At 29.5% G+C, this 22,210-nt stretch overlaps 1 protein-coding gene across 4 annotated transcripts in view; it reads left to right on the top strand.

The window, feature by feature from the left end:
- LOC107440882 (protein Aster-B) overlaps positions 1-22,210 on the top strand; it is a 127,394-nt gene that overhangs the window by 50,815 nt on the left and 54,369 nt on the right. The window contains exon 1 of one of the 4 annotated variants that reach the window (XM_071177372.1): positions 15,605-15,779. The exons of the other annotated variants lie outside the window; for them this stretch is intronic. The gene's annotated coding sequence lies outside the window, so the exon portion shown is untranslated. Of the gene's footprint in view, positions 1-15,604; positions 15,780-22,210 lie in introns of those variants that run through there. 4 annotated transcript variants of the gene reach the window in all.

A 22,210-nucleotide genomic window follows, 5' to 3' on the forward strand; every position in this document is an offset into this window, starting at 1 on the left:
TTCTTTTGGATCAAATTGATTTTGAAGCAAGCTAATTTAGAGAGCACAGTAAATCAAAGGCATTTGCTTTTTAACAAATAACTTATGTGTACAAAAATTAACAATATTTATTAAATAAAAATATTTAAAAACATTTCTAATAAAAATTAAAAATATTTCCTAAAAATATTTATTAAATATTTTTTTTTTAAATTTCTTTTCAATAGTTTTAGTTGTTTCGTCTTATATAAATATTTTTTCATCGCGCAAAAATCTAAATTTATAAAATAAATTACACAGACAAATATATATCATGGATTTGAAATTGACTGATTTCAAATGTACAGTGGGTCAAAACAATATTACCATTCTGAATAACTTTTGATTGAATTATCGTGTCTTCGCGTTTTAGGAATCAATCTTAATGGTTTGAAGGGGTGACCTCAAATATGCTAATTATTAAATACAGATGATATTTTGAGTTAAGAAATCAGACTCAAAAACGCACTTTCTCTGAATAATTTCTTTTATCTTGCATCTTTTTTTACAACGGATTTCAATTTCTTACTCTCAAAATATAGGTGGTGGCAGCGATATCTGGGAAATATGGTCCCTATGGTTTGGCCAAGAGAGCGGTCTAACATTTGAACCACTTGATGTTAATTTTACTTTTTACCTATGGAACTTCATAAGTGAATTGGAACATTTTTGCCCACTCATTATTAAATTCTTTTATCCGAAGATAATTCCATACAAAAAATTCATTTTAGTTAAGATTTATTATTTTTTATTATTTTATTTAATGAAAGTTGGAAACAATTTGATTTTCAAGGTATTTAACATCATTTCAAAGAATATAATTTTGGGTGGTAAAATACAAAATTTGAACGAAATCGGTCGAATAGTTCCTGAGAAATCAAATTTTAAAAAAGTCATATATTGAAAATTCTTAAACTTCATCGCTTTTCAAAATCTGATTTTTGTCGAGAGAGAAAGAGAGAAAATTAAAAGAAAACGTTCACAATAAAATGCATTTAAAGCTTCATAAAGATTGTAACCATTCTGCCCAAAAAATCACTTTAGCAAACGAATTCAATCAAAATTTAGAAAACTCGGTTTTAAATCGATTGTAGAAACTAAGTAATAATTAAACATTTTGAATGAAATGATCCCCGAAAAAGTTTAAATTTGAGACTTTTAATGTCCTTCTAGTTGAAGTTCTATTGATATTATCCTTATCCTTAAATAATTTATTTAAATACTTCATATGGAATTATTATCTAAAAGTAACTCAAAATTTGATGCAAAAAATTTTATCATTAAAGTATTGTTAGAAGTGAGCTTTGTATCTTTTCTTCTAGTTATAATCACAAGAATTTCAATATACATGAGTTATAATTTCTAAATAATTGAATAAAACTTTTAATATGTATGATTTAAACGTGGAAAAATAAAAAGTGTATAAACCTGTTAAAAAAAGTTATTTAATTTGTCTTTATTTTTCTATCATAATTTTGATGCCATATACTAATTAGAATAAATTAATTTGTAAGTTACAGTTGTCTATCATTCAAATCAATAACTAGAAAAAGTTAGATTCTAAGAACTTATTTAGAAATCAATTTAAAAAATATTTGTTTCTTTAAAGAAAATTTTTTTTTCTAAATAAGTATTTATTAAAAAAATTCTTCAGCTTCATGATTTGTAAACCATTTTTTTGTTCAATATTTCAAACGAGTTCAGAAAGAATTATTCTATATCAAGATATTAATAGTTATAATAAATATTCTCTTCATTGTTTTTTTATCCTATAACATTCAATTTTAAATTTGTATTTATATGTGAATTTATAATTTCTTTAAAATAAAGAAATTACTAAAATACTTGATAAAAAATAAAAATGTAATAAGTGAATTAAAGTGAAATAAAATTAAAATGTACATGAAATGTAAAATGTAAATGTACATGTGGTGTGAAAGTGAAATCAAATTAAATGGGGAAAAACAGCGCTCCCTTCAGTATCTTCGTTGATCACTTTTAACAAATCAACGAGCCATTTTTTATCCCCTTCCACGTACTGATTACTTAACATGCTTGTCCTAGATTAAATCCAAGAAAAAATGTATTCGTGTGGCGACAATTAGTAAACATATAATTATAGTTAGTAAATATAAACATGAAGATAAATAAACCATGCGTTAAGTTATATTTATTTTATATTTATTCCATTTACAATATCGGATGATATTATTAAAATGAAACATCTGTTGTAAGAATTCATCTGTTTCTTATCAATTCAATCTGACATTATGTCATACCAACAATTACTTCCGTTTATTTTTATTGAATATCGCTAGGATTTTAAAAAAAAAAGCCTTTGGAACTTGTTCTTGTTTAATAACAAAATACACATTATTCTAAACATCAACAACATCACCTTCTCCAGTTCTTGGAAAAATATCTATTTCCGTTGTCAGCTCAAAATATGTCGCAAAGAGTTCAAAGTGGGTTACAGAAACCCACGGTTTCCGCGAAATCAACCCCAATGTTTCAAAATAGCAGCGCAATATTCAGTTTTCTTACAAGAATATCACATTCTTCCTAAGTTTGTTAAAGCAGAACAAGAATGGCGGTTCTTTTCTTGTGTAATTTCGCAAATTATTTTTCTGATTATATAAGCAATTTAAGCCCCGATTGGAAACAGTTGAATATATTATAATTTTAAATATGATTCATATATTTCAGTTATCGAAATTATATATAAACGCTTCGCGTGAGCTTTTGCATTCTTTTTATTATGTATAAATAATTTATACCCTAATTGGAAACGATTGTATATATTTTAATTTTTAAATAAGATTTATATATTTCACTTATCGAAATCTTACATAAATTCTTCTCGCAAACTTCTGCATTCTTTTTGTTGCTCATATGAACAATTTATGCCCTAACTGGAAACGATTGTATATATTTAAATTTTTAAATGTGATTTAGATATTTCACTTATCGAAATCATACATAAATCCTTCCGGCAAACTTTTGCATTCTTTTTGTTGCTCATATGAACAATTTATGCCCTAACTGGAAACGATTGTATATATTTTAATTTTTAAATGTGATTTAGATATTTCACTTATCGAAATCATACATAAATCCTTCAGTTAAACTTTTGCATTCTTTTTGTTGATTATATAAACAATTTAAGCTCCTATGAGGAAAAGAAGAATGTATTTTTATTTCTTATTTTTTATATATATATATATTTCATATATTTTGTATATTTGGATTTATGTATCACGATTTATGCATCACTTCAATTACCGAAATCATACATAAATCCTTTTCGCGAACTTTTGTAGCCTTTTTATTGATTATGTAAATAATTTAAGTCTGGATTGGGAAAAGATAAATGCATTTTAATTTTAAATGCGATTTATATATTTCAATTATAGAAATCATACGTAAGTCCTGCCCGTGAACTTTTGCATTTTTTTTATTGATCATATGAACAATTTATGCCTCAACTGGAAACGATTGAATATATTTTAATTTTAAATACGATTTAGATATTTCACTTATTAAAATCATAGAAATATACTTCATCATTTTAAGACCATATCGACCGAATCTCGTGATTTTCGTGGGAGATTTTCTTTTTATGCTTAAAGTAGTAACAAAATGCATACGTTAATATTTGTTTCTTTGCTCAACAAAGTTGATTTAGAATGATTTTGATCTTTACTATAATTGAAATAATTAGATACCATTCCAAACTATGTTTCTTAAAATTATGAAATGTTTGTTGTATTTAAAATAATTTCTGCTTACAATTTTAAAATTAAGTTTTATATCTCTACCGCAATAAAAAATCTTATCAGAATGTGAGAAAAACGAAAGCTACTTAAGAGCGTAACTTATTATCGTTTTTTTTTTCAAGTATAAAAATGAGACAGGCATAAAATATAAACTTCAAAACGTAAAAAATGATTTCATTATTAACATTTATCTTTGTGTGATATCTAGGTTCACTAATTGACTAATACATTTAAATCAAAGTACCTAACCCAGAGAGTTGTTTTCTCTTTTATTTAATTTGATAAGGAGAGAGGATTTATAGCGAAGAGCTAAGTCTAAATTGGGTGAAAAGTTTACTTTCGTGTTAGAACGAAGTTATAAGTAAATAACAAATGAAAATAAGTATTAATTGAAAAATATGTACAAGGGAGACAAACGCAAAAAAATAATTTACAATTTTTACGGACATATACAAATAAAAGGGGTTGACTCCTTCGCCTTCCCCCGATCGCTGGGCTTCGCAGGTGCATCTTATGCTGGATAGTGGGATTAACTTAATTTGGGATAACTTAACCATCAACCAATTCATCTATACTGTGAGAACATGTACTATTAAGTCATGTAAAATAATAATCTTATACTGATTCGCAGGTGCAGACAGTATTGGAAGCCTATAAATACCACGAAAAAGAGCAAAAACTTGCACGAAAAGCATTTTATTCTAGCAATAATTTTTCCAGAAAAATTAAATTTCTGTAAATAGCGAGATATGTTTTATAACAATTATAGCATACATGTAAAACTGCTTCTTTCGTTAGAAAAAATAGATATTGTTGAATAGTATGAAGAAGGGAATAGATTTACTCCTCCTGAAAACTAGTTAAAACTGAAGTGGCTTTACTACCAGCTCTTCCTCTTTTCCGTCTCACTTTCAACCCATGGGTGCAGAGTTTGCCTAATTATGAAACATTAGTCTAAATTGGGTTTGTATCTAGGTTCACCTTTTATCCAAGAACCTCAAAAATTTTAAATTTAGTTTATAGTGGTAACAATACGAAGAATATTCCTCATTTAATACATTTGTGATCATCACTAAACCAGAGATGCCAACTGCTCCGGACACACCAAAATAATTAAAAAAAAAAAAACGGTAAATAACTACAAAGTAAATTTTACAAAGATTTGACTATTTTTTCTTGCTTTCTAAAAGGTATAGCATGACATAAGTACTATAAAGTGGTGAATTATGTATATAAGCCTACAAATTATTTAGAAATAGTGGATAAAAATCTACTAAATTGAATTTATTATACCAAAAATCACAATTGATAAACTGCCACTTAAAAATATATATTTGGTGTCCGGAACAAGTTGGCATCTCTGATAACGTAAAGTGGTGTCGTGGAAAATAACGTTTAGCAGCGATGCCAACTTGCTCCGGACAGCATATATATATTTTTAAGTGGTAGTTTATCAATTGTGATGATTCTTGGTTTAATAAATTCAATTTAGTAGATTTTTATCCACTATTTCTAAATAATTCGTAGGCTTATATATATATATATAATTCACCACTTTATAGTACTTATGTCATGCTATATCTTTTAGAAAGCGATCAAAAATAGTAAAGTATTTGCAAAATTTACTTTGTAGTTATTTACCATTTTTTAAAATTATTTTGGCACCTCCGGAGCAGTTGGCATCTCTGCGTTATATCAACAAAATATATGTATAAAAATTTAGTCTTGCAAGATCTCAAAATATTAAGGTGGTATAGTAAAAAGAGTTGAAAAAAATAAATAAATAACAAAAAGAACGAAAAAACTTGCACGTCAAGTGTATGCTTACTAAGCTGCAAAGATCCCTAATAGTAACGAAGCAAAAAGGGCAATTTTTAAAATTTATGTCACTCAAAAAGGAAGCACGACCATAATTGTATCATTAAATTGTGACTGATTACGTACATGGCATACACAAATATGCATACACGTATGAATGCGATGGGAGGCATGGATGATTCCTTATTCATCTTTTTACAGATTATTTGCACAGTACAAGCATGCATAAATACAATTATTCATTTATCTATCCGCTTAACAGCAATCTTGCACAATAAAGTCGGTAATTATCATAACGTATTCCATTGTAAACATTTCCATATCTGATTCACGAGGAGACAAGATATGAACAAACTAAAAGAGTCAAAGAATTGGACAAAAAAAAGTAAATTAAAAATAAAGGAAGAAAAGAACAAAAAATCACGTTTGTAATTGTTTTGATTCGGTTAAATCTTTTCATTGATAATTTCGGGTGATTAAACTCCCCTATTCGATGTTTATTTTTAAAAAGACATTTATATTTTTGCTTAAGCTGATAAAAAAATGTGTTGAAATAGATTGTCATAAGAATTCCAAGTAAGAATGCCGTTACATTTTTTAAAGCGGTAGTGGAAAATAAATTAAAGGAGGGAGAACTAACTCACAGGAAAGGGAGAAACTAGCTTACCAGGGAGGAGGGAACTTATTAACTCTTGAAAACAACGTTGGATAATAACCATATTGTTTTATTTTATTTTATAACCGTCGTTGAACAGATGTCCCAAATGTGAGTTTAAGACTACCAATGTTTAACTCCACAGCCTTGTGATTTTGAATTCAATCCAGAAGACAAGAGAGCTCCTGTAACAGTACCCTCAGAGGTATTGATTTGTTATGGGAACTCAGAGGATTTTGTGAATCCGACAGATTTTAATACACGGAGATTCTTCGGTCAGCTAGATTCGAACTCCCGTTCTCACGAACATGAGTCTAACGCACTACCAACCAGGATATCCCGGCTCTAACCACGTTGTTGACCACTAATGGCACTACTCTTTTTTCTACCTTAATATATTTCAAATCTAAATCCCACATGCAGTACCGTCTTTACGCATGGTCACCACCGGGCAGTGCCTGAGGGCCCCAGGCACTTAGGGAGCTAAGTGATCTCACTTTTTACAAATTGTATTTAAAAAGAACTGAAAATAAACAAAATTGCCTTATCCCCTTGGGGAAGGGTGATTCAGAAAAGCATTCGTACAAAATCAGAATCAAGTTGTAGTTAAATAAAAAACGGTAACTTAAATGTAGTCGTTACTAATTTGACAGACTTACTTTGCTTTCACTTTAATTATTATTAGTTTAATCATATACTAGGGGGCTCCGCCCCCTGCTCGCTACGCTCGCCAACCCCCAGAACTGCTTCGCAGTTCCATTGCATATTGCTTCGCAATCTTATAAAAACATTTTAACAAATTTAAATTTTAAAATAAAAATGCCAGATATTGAAATCAATTACTTAATGAAATTTATACACTTCTCTGCCCCCTTCACAATTTGATTATCTTTTCTTCATGTAGCTGAGAAATTTGGAGCTGTAGCAGAGAATATATCTCAATAAGAAATGCTTTCCCGTTTAGAATTCCGCCATTCATTTCTCTGACGTCTGCCAGAGATATTTCGACGCCTGATAGCAGGCATTTTATTTAGGCAGCAGGCACTAAATAAATAAAAATAGAACTAAATAACTAAGATATCGTTTTAAATCTCAAATCAAAATAATTGTTTGTAGAAAGTTTGTTTTGGTTTGAATATTCGCACGTTTGTTTTGGTTTGAATATTCGCACGATGCCATTGCCATTCTATTGTAACGAAACAAAAAATTTATCATGAAACTAAAAATTTATCAAAGGAACTAAAGATATTGAATTCTTTTTTTAAGAAATTCAGTTCCGTTTTTTTTTNAGATCACCGAAGTCAAGCATCACTGGCTACGGTCAGTGTGCGGGTGGGTGACCACTTGGATCAGTCTGCGTAGGGACCGAGGGTGTGCGGTATTGGTCCTCGTTAAACTGTGCTACCATAAAGTGCTCGACTTCGCGTGCAGGTCGTCGGGCTACCTAAGCGGAGGCGCCACCCCCTCTTCAGAGGATCAAAATTGTGATGGCATGTCTTCGGATCATCCTCCGGGATGTTTCCCAGACCGTCGCCAATAGCCCATTGTGCAGCTCTAATGCGACGTAAATTTACAACAACAACAACATCAAAGTATAACTAAATAGTTTTATTTTGAACAAAGTAATGGTGAATTAAATAAATCAAACAATAGTAACTCCGCCCACAAATAAACTGCTAAAGAAATACTTTGTTTACCGGTTTTATCTTTTTACCCTGATTGATACGGTTTTATGCTGGCACATATTTGTGACAGTCGGCGCGAAAGAGTTAAGTATTTTCTTAAAATAAATATATTCTATTGTATAAAGTGTGTAATTTGTTTTTCTTTCGACAAATAGTGATTGATTATCATGCGAACAACAATAATTTGAATAGTTTATCACCAGGGAAACTTAAAAAAACAACCGAAATCTATTTTTTCTACGTTCCAATGAAGTTTTTACGTAAATTCAGTTTTTTTGTGTCTATACTAAAAACAAATTTAAATATATTTAAATCAAAATGTATTTAAATTTGTTCAAATTATTGCATATGTTAAAAATGCTTTATTTTGTGTATGTGAAGTTTTTTAGTTCGATTTTAAGCAATATGACCTGTTATGAGGTCCCAAAACATTTCTGCGCCCGTAGGCCCTGCGTGTTATTAAGACGGCCTGCCCACATGCACAATGTGTTTAAAACAATAAACTCCCTGCATAATTTTTGATCTAATCATCGGATTTTATTTATTTATTTTATACTTAATCTCAATGCTTAGAGGACTTAATTTTAAATATGCTAACTAATTAATGCAGACGAATTTTAAGTTAAGAAATCAAACAAAAACAAAAAACGTTCTTTTCTGAACACTTTTGACATTTCTTGATTTTGGCGATCATTGGATTTTGGATTTGCATTTTTGGCCCTCAAAATATGAGAAGTAGTCACAATCTGAAAAATAGTGTTCCAATAGTTTAGGAGGGTGAGCAGTCGAACATTTATATTAAAAATAATCTCACTTAACTTAATAAGTATTTCGTTATGTCATAATCAATTAAAAATTATTTCGTTTATGTATTTCGTACTTAATAACTATTTCGTTATCTCAAGATTCGAAAAAGTTTGCACACAATTATAAATTTCGCTTATCCAAGGATAATTCTACTTAAAAATAACCAACAATAATTATCTTTTATATTTTTAGTACTTATTTATTATTTTTTAATTTTAAAATGGTCGAAAAACTTTACCATTGCAAGTCACACAATTTGTTTCATCTTTTTACAGAATGTAGTTTTGATCTACAAAATACAAAAGTGGTCGAACAGTTTCTGAGTTAAGTCATGTATTTAAGATTTGAGTTCTCAAAAACTTTTTGACCGATTTTGATCTGTTTTTCCAGGTTGACATTTAAAAATACATACTTCTAAATGAGGAAAACATTTGTGAAACTTATAGTATATTAACTTCTTAACTATTGTTGAATAGAATGGTAAATAATCTTTAAAAATTATTGTTTACGTAGATAAATAATTTTATAATTGCTCTCAAAAATTTTTATCGTTCAAAAAGTCTCAAGGTATTCAAAATGCACTTTTTTTCTAATGCCTGGCACTAGGCGTCACACTTATCGAAACGGAAAATGCTGAAAGTGGTGCTTATTTAGCGTTGACCGGTGGGCACCATAGAGTTGAAATATTTCAACTCTATGGTGAAACTCTAAAATTCTCAACTATACTATTTCAACTCTATGATGGGCACTTGTGAATCTGAGTGACTGAGATGAGGAACATTCAACCACGCCACACTGCTAAAGATACCCGATCATAGGTTAAGTTGCGCTCTCACATCATACAGTAAACACGAAGAAAGAGAGATCCATACCACGAACGGGATTTGAACCCGAAGCCATTGGTTTCGTAGTCAGGCACTCTAATGCTCGGAAGCTTGCCGGCATATAAATTAAAATTAGCATCAAGGAGCTCAAACTTTAGACTGCCTAAACTGGTGGGACCCTATTTTTATGTTTTCGGCTACCCACATTTAAGGGTCATGAATCAGAAATCCCGTAAAAATACATTTTTGAAAATCTGCAATCCTTACAACAGTTTAAAAATTGGTAGCAAAATAACTTCTTTTCCCCCTTTTTTTTTCAAAGAAATTATCCATTTGTGATTACAACAAACATAAAGGATTCAGTATATATGTAATAAGTACTACGATGGCTCATCATGCCGACCGTCCTGTGTAGGGGGCAGGGAACTGTCCTTGCATCAGAAAGGTCCTGGGTTCGAATCCCAGGCAAGGCATGGATGTTTCTTTATCTCTCTCTCTGTGTTCTATGTCCTTTCTCCTTTGTGTGTGAATGTGACCCGCCCTATAAATGGGTTGTGTGAATGGCGTGACTATAGAGGAAGCCATAGATGGCGTGGCCAAGTCGAATTCCTGGTCATAGAGGGCGCCACTGAAAAACAGGAACAATCGCACACCCACTGCTTGAACAGACACACGACAAAGAAAAAAAATCGCTCATCATAATTTTTTCTCCTTTTAAATTGTGGTTGTAGCTAAAGAGACAAGCTTCCTCCAGTTTTTATGAAATCTTACCTACCACTTTTTTAAAATTCTAATCTCACTTTCCAAAAAATACATTACAGCTGCAATGCATTTTTTGGAAAAGTTGCCTGCATGCAATGTGTTAATATTGAGTGTTGGTATGTGAAAATCTGATCATTAGATCGAACATTATTAAGGGCGTCCACTTTTATGCGCTCTATACCGTTCCTACTATTATAGTTATAATGTAATTAAACAGATAAAGATATGTGGTAAGTACAAGACTAGTTCAGTACACATTATTTAAAAAGTGACAGCAAAAATAAGAAATAAGGTATATTTTAACAATTTAAGACCACGGAGCTCAAAATATATATCTAGTTGCGAAATTTGAAATATTTAATTTGAAAGTGGAAACTAATAAAAAGAAATTTGTAACTTCTTTATCAGAATATTGAATCCACTTTTTCAATTTTTTAAGAACCGTAAGAACTCTGAGTAAATATGAACTTGTTAAAATATACATTATTTCTTTAATTTTGTTACCATTTCTTAAACTTTTAAAGACAATATGAACACTGATTTTGAACTAAAAATTTTTTATGTTTTTTTTTGTTTAATTAGTATACTTATATTACTTGGATTAGTTATAAGTTTTGCGGACATTTTAAATAGATATGGTGCCTGCTGTAATCAGCATAATCATAGCACAAAATTAAGCGGTAATGTTTTTTTTTTAAAGTGATGTTGGAATTTATTATAATATAGTGAAACGGCATGGTATTAAAATGTATACATAGTAATTCTTCTTTCTGTTATGAAAGTATTAAATTTTTATCATTGCTGGAACATGATTTTAAGTCATCTTTGCACTCTATATTCCATCTCTAAGGTTTATAATAATGGGAAAAAGATTAGAGGTATAGACTTAAATATTGCTGTCTAGACAAATGAGGTATTCATTGCCGATGTAATACTGAATGAAATGAAGTTAAACCCATGTTGGTTGAACTGATAGTTAAAAAGTTATCAAGTTTTAAGAAACAGTGCAAACTTCGACTTTAGCCTGTTTTCGCTTTTGGAATAGGCAAGAGAGGTATAGTTTCTGCTAGTTTTTTACGGAGAATTGAATGAGACGTAAATAAATGCGATAGAATAAATAGTTCAAACGTTATAAAAGTTTTTTTTAAAACTTTTATAACGTAACGTTTCAACATAAAACCTTCATAACTTTTAAACTATTAATACTTTCGATTAGGAATTGACTTCACTTGAATCAGTCGTAAAAATAAAATTGAAACCAGTATCTCATTCATTTTTTGATAATATTTAAATCTATTTCTTTTTTAGCCCATTTTCTGCCTTTAGTATAATCCTTACATATGGAATATAAAGTGTGCCGACATCTTAAAATCATGTACTGCCTATACCTATAATATTACATCTTAATCACAAGGAGCTCAATTTTTTTGCTAAGCTGATCTATTAAAACAAAGTCTTCTTACATTAGAAATTTTTACTTTATTTGTCTACCACAGGGGGAAGTCTTTCACAAGAACTGTATCAATTAGATGCTATGGTAACAAATAGTGTTTGCGAAAACTACTTCATTACTGAATTTAATCAAAATAAGTACGTTTTAGCATTCACTTTAATTTTCAACAGTACATTCCTATCTTCAGTTATTTTTTGCCGATTATAATAAATAAGTAACAATTATCCTTAATTTTATTTAAAATGCAACAAAAGAAAAGAAAAAACCAATTAGACAAAGAGGTGAATTGGCGGTGGTTTGCAAACTGCGTTCTACACTATTGTATGATTGAAGCCTTAATTCTTCTTGCCAAAGGTAACCCTCCCATCAAGTTAGAAGAGATAAAAAGCCCTATTTCTTTCTCTTCTTTTTTGATGTTGCTATCTTTATGAGTCCAGTAATGATAGCATTCTTTGGCTCTCTTCCATCATTGTGAGGCATTATTAATTACACGGTAGAATCGCCACTTTGCGCCAATCACTGGGCTTTTTGTGAACAATAGGAGCCAATTGTTACAAAGGCATTACATGTCGGAGATGGCTTTGTAGGTGTAGATACTATACCTACAATTTTTGAAGAATTTTTTTTTAATCGGAAAGTAAGGGCACGAAAGAGGTAAAAATAACCAGTAGCATTGTTAAAGGGGAATACAGAGTTTTAACTAGGGCTGCTAATTTTCAATACCTTATACCGATTTTCAGTATATATTAAGTACCGTCATTCGGGGCTACTTTGTGCAGGATTTCGCAGTTTTTGAACTTTGACTAAAAAAGCTATGTTAATTCAAACTTTAGTAAAATTTATCGATATTATATTCATAACTGGACTCAGACGAGTGAATTTGATCAATATTGGTATTATTTGTAATATTTACGAATAATAAGTCAAAACATACCTTGCACAAAGTAGCCCCCAAATGGGGCTACTTTGTGCAGCGATAGGAATTCAGTTTAATAATCATGTTTTTAGTAAAATATTGATATAAAATTGTTAAAAAAGTTAATTGTTGACATTTTTAAAGACAAAAACATCAAGATATGTAAAGATATTAGTTTGAAAATAATTTTCAGCGTTAAAAAACCATTTTTTTTAAAGAATTTTTTCTTAAAAAGAATGCTTATTTCAAAACATTTGAGTTTAAACAAAAGGAAACCATATACATTTTTGAACATTGAAATGGATGAAATTTCAAAAATAATAATTATTACATATTCATTAACATTTATAATATTGATAAATTTGAACATAACATGCTTGAATGAACATGACAGAACTTGCTCTTCAGTTTCTGTCAAAATCACCTGATGTCCTATAAAATATATTTTTATGTGTTAAATCGTTTGATTAATTCATTAGAAAAATCTTTGTAGAAGAAAAATAATAGTTTACCAGCACGTTTCACGTGTTTCTTGTGAATTTTATTAGAGATAGTATTTCTGTGGATTTTGTACTTCCGAGAAGCTTCTGCAATCGACATACCACCAGCAACTGCTTGCAAACATTGTTGCAGCTTTTCTAAAGTGTAATCACGGTAGTTTCTCGTTCCAGGTATTTTTTTATAACGTCTGACCATTTTTCTGTCGAAAAAAAAAACGAATGAAACTTTGCACAAAGTAGCCCCAAAGTGCATTTTTTTTCATTTTCCGTTTATTTGTTATTAATTTTCAAATTTTTTTAACGCTAACATGATATAATTGTTTATTAATATATAAATAAAAAATTTTGCACTTACGACAATTGTTTTATCAACGTCTTTGCATTTCACAGCTAAAGTTTCCATGCACACTTTTCGACATCTGACGTCCTCGGAAAGTTGTTGACATTGGATGAACGAACCACACTCTTAGATTGTTTAAAAATTCGAAAAAATGTTTGTAGTAATAGAAGAGACTTCTATCTTCCAATTCCATGCATTTTTAACGTGAAATAAACATAATACTGAATAGCAGCACTTGAAAAATGCCAAATTCGAATTTGCAGAAAGTAGCCCCGAATGACGGTACTGGTAATAAGATCTCATTCAAACCTTTCTGCTAAAAGAAGCAAACTATCAGCGATTACCCATACTATTGGACTGGCACGAAAGTAATTTCGGTTTTTTGGTTTGAAATAAAACTTTCTATTTTCTATTATCACCATTAAGTTTGCATGCGTTAACTGAACATTAGGTATACTATTGGATTGGTACAAAATAATTTTTTTTCATGTTTGAAATAAAACTCAATTTCTTCTATACAAAAAAGGGAGCCATGGTGGCTCAGGGGATATAGCGCGTGTCTACCAATGAGGTGATCGGATTCGATCCCAGCGATGGCTGATCGATTTGAATTCCGAACCCGACCGTACAGTACTGTCTTTGCAGCTTTCAAAATAAAAGTTGTTGTAAAAGTTGGAAATCAAAGAATGCTAATAAATAAAAGAATTGGTCATAACGTACAGAGAAGCCAACTTGCTCCGAACAGCAAATAAATATTTTCAAGTGGTAGCGTATCGTATGCCAAATTCTGTGCTAAGCGTGTAGGTAGCGGTTCGAACCCCGCTGTTACCTTGGATTTATCTTCGTACATATTGTGCTAGCTGTCTTTCTATTTTACAAAGGTTTATAAGCCTACATTGAGAGCAAAAGCCTTCAAATGTATGTATTTCTTTCAAATAAGCAATACAGTTAAGCCTTTTAAAAAGGTGCCAAAATAAATCGAAAATAAGCAAATTTTAGTTTGTAGCTCTCTACTATTTTTTGTAATATTTTCTTGAAACCGGAGCAATTGGCATCTCTGTAACGAATCACAATCGAATGCCGCTATGATGAATCATATGCAGACCCAGCAGAAGTCTACTATAAACGAGCGTTCATTATATCCAAAATCTTTGAAACAATAAAGTAGTATTGTTGGAAATAGTGATTCCAACAGTACATAATTCGTTTTATAAATTAGTTGCTAAGTAAATATGTAGCGTATCTCTACAATGAAACTCTTAAATAGAATGTTACAAAACGTTAAAAATATTCCTCATATAACGAAGCTGTTGTTTACCTATAAACAATTTTAGTTGCAATTAAAAGTTTAAATTTCTGTGCAATTATTTCGCTGTGCAACCATGTGTCTGCTCTTGGAATCGCACGCATTATTCATTCTCAGTTTAAAAACTCCTTTCGAATTAGCATTACTTCATTTTTAATGAAAAGTCATAATTATACTTTTTGACATTAAAAATTTTGTATCATTTATTTAAAAATTGAGGGAAAAAAATTTGAGTCCACAATAAACGTATAAGGAATTTCTAAGCTGTTCACTATAAGCGTAGGAAATAACATCTGTCTGTTCGGACGGGACCACTAAGAACATTAACAACAACCAAATGTTCACTATATCCATAGTTCGTTATAACGGGGTTAGATTGATAAATGAGTTTTATTTGTAAATTTTAAATTCAAATAGTGCCTTATTTAGTGAAATTATTTTTCTGTAAATAAATCTATCTTCTTTAAAAAGGAATCGGCAAAAAGAATCAGCACCGGAGAAAAGATTATAGTTTGGTATTAGATCATACCTCAGTTGGAAAAACCTTCCATCATGAAGATCAGTTACACTTTTCCACAAATAATTGATTCAAAATTGCTGTGATTTGGATCAATGACTAACAGTTTATGGAAAGGGGGTTGAGATGTCTTGGCGGTGTTTCAAAATGGGGGGAATCCCACTGCTTTATGCCACTATCGTCATGGCAACACTATCAAACTGTAGACCTCGTGGCTTCGGGAGAACATAAGGGTCCGGGAAAAAGATCATAAACAAGGAGTGAGACTGTGTTATGTAAGCTAATAGAATATCCGGGAGATGATGCTTCTCTCATTTCCTCCTTATGAGCTGAAGATGAGGTGAGGCTTTTGGCGAAGATCTGCAAATAAAGGATTCTGAGACTCACGCTTATCTTACCCGGGTGAGTGTTAGCAACAGGGTTATTTTCATTCCTTTTCTGTTTTCAATTTTAAAAGAAATTTAAAACCCATTCGTGCCTAGCATCTTCCTTAAAAGACGGTTCGTGGTAGCATAAGTGTGGTTATTGGGTTTTACTTTGCAGAATGTACCAACATGTTACTACTGTAACATGTTGGTAATATAAATATTTATATTTGAGTCCGCAGACAAAGAACGCCGAGCTTTGACTAGGGAGCTGCTACCCTTGCAAGAAAAAGATTTTTTAAAAAAACTGGCACTAAAAAAATTTCTTTTGTTCCCTTATTTAGCATTTTGATTTTTTTCCCCTTTATACTAGCTAGAACAATTACTTCTCGTTAGCATTTCTAAAGCATATACAGTAAATAGAAATGTTTTACCTTACAAGAGTGGTGGTAGTCACGGAGAATTTACCTTCCCCGTAAGAAAGGTAGAATGTACCAGTTACTTACTACCAGTTCCTTTTTTTTTTATCCTTTTCGGATAAATAGCAGTCTTGACACAGTGCTTTTTAAATCATCTGCACTCTGCATGTCTCGTCCGTCCAGCGGAAAAGAGAAGAAAAAAAATCCATTACCTTTGTAGTTTGTTTTCAGAAGGAATAAAATATCCATGAGAAGGAAAAAAATGAAAAAAAAATTTATACTACCTCTGTTGTTTCATAATAATCTCACTTTTTTGTAATTAAGAGAGAGTGGTAATTTTTTTTGTTTTGCCCAAATATTTTTTCATCATCCATGATAACCCATAAAGATATGCTTTACTTAGTAGTCCCTTAATAACTCTTAACTATGAAAATTTAGCTGTAGAGCAAAAATAAAATTAGGGGGAAAATAATGTTTCTTCATTACACAATATCTAGTTTAAATAAATTAATAAGTATGACTTTGAATAATTGTTTTGCTATATAAGCCTTTCATTATTATCTTTTATTATTATCTATTTAATATACACTAAGAACAGTGTTTCAACTCAAGGCTAAAGAGAGAATAGAAGGGCTAGTTTACTCCTTAGAAGAAACTCTCGCCGAGCCAAACCTCCGATTTTCGCCTGTGATGTCACGGTGGCGCAAAGCTTGAGCTTTTACTTCACGAAAGAAGCGTTCGGTCTAACTAGCTTTAATTAATAATGGAGCATTCTTTTTTGTGACATATTCCAAGACATTCTTTGTTTCCTATAATGATTTTTCTCCATTTTGTAAAGTGAATTACAACAACTTAAAATTATTTATATGAAATGACAGTTTGTGCGATTGCAACTAACAAAAATTCTGTTAGAAACACAAAATGAAAAAACATAATTTTCGTTCAACATTGCGAACGAAATGACCCAGTTAATATTAAATATGAACGAATATGCATTTCTTGAAAGAAGATTATGAAGATGATATGAGAAATCGTTTGCTTGGATTGTCGATTAGAATGATTTTAAAATTGCTCTAACTCTACCAAGTGCTCTCTTATCTAAGGGAGGACTAATTGTCTTGTCAGCAGCATGGATGGAAGTGTGTCAGGAATTTGAGAACATTTTTCAAAGTGTGCATGGGACAGAAAATCGAAAAGTGTCATCAAAGAATTTGTAAGTGAATTAGAGGGACGATATCCCACAGTAAATCAAACACTTATTTTGCATTTCAGAACTTCTATAATAATACGCCATCTAAAGTAAAACCGCTCAGCTACTTCAAAAAAGAAAATAGTCAGACGAAAAAATTAAAAAATGAATAAGTCAAAGAAAATAAAAACTTAAAATTCTCCTAGTTTTATATCATATTTTTTTATGTAGTTACTCTAAATATATATTTTTAATTGTAATATAATTTCTTTAATATAATCATATTCTTTTAAATTTAAATATCTATAAGCAATTGTAAAATTTCTAATATTTTTATGAACCTAAATTATTATTTTGCTAGAATAATTAGCGTTTAAGGTTTTTGTTTCCTAATGATTAAGTATAAACAAATTGCCATTAACAGCATATTTTAAAATCGAGATTCTAAATTTATTCTAACTTTACAAATTATTGTTATCGAACAATATATAGCTAAAAAAGTGTCGACAACTGGTAAAATATTTTTATTAGTTCAAAATGGTACTTAATTTAATATTTTGACCAAAATTTTTTTTTAAAACTACGTTTATTAAAGGAAATAATATGTTAATTACATAAAGTTTGAAAGCTAATATCAAGAAAAAATCGAACTTATTTTTATAGAGAGAATGATACCAAGTTTTCATAATATCTTTTCTTGCGATCTCCGAGATCTGTGTACAGCGGGACGTCATGAGGAGGGAAATCATAACTTCAGCTCTAAGAGCGGAATGAACTAGCCCTTCTATTCTCTTTAGCCCAGGTTTCAAATAGTTTTCATCAAGGTTTTGTCATAGTTTATTAGGATTCTTCAAGAGTTTTGTAATCGAATGTTACAAGGTATATTTTTTCGGACATTTTTGAAATGGTGAGAATATTTTAATACTTTCATTTTGGTCTTTAAAATACTCCATATACAAATATCCCACAAACAAATTGAAGAAAAGTAACTAGTTTATAAAATTAATTTAGAACTTCTAAATATAACATGATTATGTAATCTTTGATAGGTAAATGAGCAATTTAATTAGTCTTTTAGCTATTACGTATTAAATTAAGATACATTGTGCTTCATAAAAATTAGTCCCTGTTTTAAGTTGATGATTTTACATATGTAGTTATAAAAGACGCCTTTTCTAATATCATGCAAAAGTTAAATTTTGGTTATTAATTTATTTCTTCAGCCATATTTACGAATTTCTAAAATCCAAAAGTTACACAGCGAAATTTATTAGACCGAAATAATAAAATAAAATCTAAATCAAGTCAATATTCTTTCGGAATTATTAATAGTGATTAAATTACTTTTATGGAGGACTGTAAAATAACGGTGTCGCTTTTTATGAGTCTGTAATGTATTGTTATTTGTACTCAAATCATTTATGTTCCTTTAGTGAAGAGCAAAATTTCTTTTTCTCTTTATTTAATTTATGAAACAGCCATAAATAATAAATGACATTAGACAAATAATTAATTGCTACTTTATGGAGATAATAATATTTGCGGATCATAATATTATTGATCGTAATATTAAATATTATTCCCTTTCAAGATTTTGAATTTAAAAAAAAACTTGTACTTAAAATGTAACTCAGTGCACTGAACAGATGAAAATTCAGCGCACGATATCATTTACTTTATTAAACACATGCCTGTCCTTATGAAGTTGCATTTGTTGACATTGAGCGTTAAAGCGGATTTTGATTCTATATTCTTTTTCTCGTTTTTCAGTGTTATTATTTTTTTTAAATAAAGCTTGACGAAGAACTATTGCGAAATATAATTGTTCTTTTCGAATAATTGATAAAATTTAAATGCTAATTCTCTTGTAGAAACTAAGAATACGGAATTAAAGGGTTCCCTTTCAGACAGAAAAAGATTTTTATTTTCTCCTACGCTAACCTATGAGGAACTATATGTTCGAAATTCATTCATTTATTTAGTAATTAATTATTAATTTTGAATAACTTTTGTTTATTTTTATTCTTTTAAATCTTTTTATTGAACTTTGCTGTCAAATTTTAAATAAGTATTTTTAAAACTTGAACAAATAATACTTACATTCTTAAAATTCAAAATTATTCAACTAAGCATATTTCTTTGAATAATATAATACAAGAAATATTGAAAAATATTAATTAGTTACTTAATAAAGGAATTCCAGACACATACTTATCCTTAGGTTAACAGACAGGCCGGACTTAGTATTCCTCTTTGGTCTAAAGGGGACCTTTAATGTCCCCTAAGGAAAAAGTTTAAAAATAAAATTTATAATAAAGATCGAGCATGTAGCTAGTTTCTCTAGTCAAATAAAAATTTGAAGCTTCAAACTAAAATAAAAGATGACAATTTGTTTTAGTTTTGTTTTTGTAATTCGAAGAGTTTTTTAGAAATTGTTGTCATTGTAAATGGTTTAATTTCACATTCGAAATGATTTTTTAAGAACAAAGAAGTACACTCTTATTCAACAACGACATCGAATTAAATTTACCTCATTCATCATTTAAACTAATTTGATAACTAACTAATACGCACGAAAATCAGTCGCTACTATTCAGTCAAATAAATAAATTTGTAAATAACTTAATCTGAATAAATCAATAACTACTGAATAAATCAATCAGTCTTTGTTTAATTTAATAAATCTAGATTTATGTCGATGGGAAAATTTACTGTCCATTTATTTTGCTTTGCTCTGTCTTAATCTTAAACGAAAACACAATTTCTTTTAACCTTCACCTTCGAGTAACACGACGGCAAGTCTTAAATATCAATGTTAAATTTTACCGTATTGCTAAACAAATAAGTCAAGAATATGGCATTTGTTAAACGTTTGTAAAAAGAAAGTTATTTTTAACGCAATTAACTGTTTTTGTAGAATGGAAATCAAAAAGGGAAAAACTTCTATTGATTTTCAAGGTTGAACTTTACCTCACCTTGTCTTTTAAGAATGAGAAGGGGGAAAAATTCAACCTTTTGTGATCATTTATACTTAAGTTGTTCATTATGTTATATTTTTGTGCCGTTTAGATGCGATATGACGTTTGGAATGACGTCACAAAGCAATACTCGCGCAATCGAAAGATGAATAGGCACTTCAATAAGTATGATACATTTAGGGAAAATCATTCTCCTTCATTTAAATCTTCATTTTAATCTCATTTTGAACAAAATTTCCTTTAAGACATTCAAATAAGAACAAAGAAATTTTCTTCCTAAATCTATTGCATATCATTTCAAAATATAATTTGGCTTCAAGGAAATTTTTCTTTTAGTAATTATTTGTTTCTTATTTGGTAATTTGAGTTTATATAACTAATAATATTAATGATTTCATTGTTAATAATTTTTCAAAAATACTACCGTTTTGGAATTTTTTTTAATTCTTCATTTTGAATGTTTTACATTTAGAAGTAAATAAATATATGGTAAAAAAAGGCTAAGGTACACCCTCAAAAAAATTTAAGTGTTTAAGTACAAAAAAGTATTTAATTAAGCTTACTGTCAAATTTATTTTACTTCATTGAATTATAAAGGGTTTTTTTAAGTATTGAAAGTCTTTTTTTTGTTTACTATTTCATAAAAAGTTTTATATTTTCTGATTGTATTTTTCACCACTTAGTTTTAACATAAAAATATCTTCAGATGTTGCAAAGTAAGAAATGTCGTCTTGAAATTATGCATTGTGTATGAATCAGCAACTAATGCTTTAATAATATATTTTGATACCAATTACTCAATTTCAAGTTTTGCATTTATTTATTGAAATTTAACTAAAACGTGTATTTCAATATATACATCACGCATTTAGTAAAAAATACAAAACTGAAAAGTAAATATAACCTAAAAAATCTTTTCGTTCCATGCTCGAAGGTATCATGATAAAATTAGCAAATTTTACCTCAATTAATGTGTAAAAAAGTGTTAACTGTATTTCAATAGAAAAGTACTTCGCATATTTAGTAGAGATAATATTAATTTAAAATAAATTTAGAATCAGCTGCTGTTAATTTTCGAGAAGTGCTTAAATATAAGTTATGGAGGGTTGCTCGAAGAATTTTATTTATTAATCTTTTTTTTATATCAATCCAAACAGAAAATAACTTATAGTAAGAAAAAGAAAGAAAATCTGATAAGATTGCAGCACTGTATAGTATTTCTGGTTAAAAAAGAAAAAAAAACACTAGTTCAATAATTCTGGCAATAAAAACCAAAATATATGGTATTAAAACCATTCATTTGGTAATTTTTCCATTTATATACTAACGTCTTACCGGAAATTCTGATTTCGAAATAATAGTTCTTATTACCATGAAAAACTGAAAAATAAATAGTAAACAACACAAAACTGAAAAATAAATTTGACCAAATAAAAGGTTTTTATACCATACTCATAAGGGTCATTATAAAATTACCAATTTTGCCACATTTACCAAATTTTATCACACATCATTAAACTAAATTATCATTATTTTTTTAAATTTTAACTAATATATTACCGAACAGCCTAATTAAAAATTAGCTTTCTGGTGTTCCCATTAGAGCCAGAAACAAGGTAAAAGTTACCATATTCTGGTAGCTTTGACCAAACGTTTTTTTTTTCTTCCGTGTATTAACGTTATTAATTGAATTGATTTTTATTTTATGTTGATCAAAATAACAAATGAGACTTATTTATTTCCTCGGTTGATTTTTCTTCCTTTAAGAAGTTCAAAGGAAAAAACACTCTTTGATTGTTTTTGTATGACCTTTCCGAAAGGAAAAAAAAATGGCGAAGATTGTGCAAAAATCGAACGGCTCGCTGACTCTGAATCACTCATT

The sequence above is a fragment of the Parasteatoda tepidariorum genome, chromosome 2, assembly GCF_043381705.1.
Source record: "Parasteatoda tepidariorum isolate YZ-2023 chromosome 2, CAS_Ptep_4.0, whole genome shotgun sequence".
NCBI classification, from domain to species: Eukaryota; Metazoa; Arthropoda; class Arachnida; order Araneae; family Theridiidae; genus Parasteatoda; species Parasteatoda tepidariorum.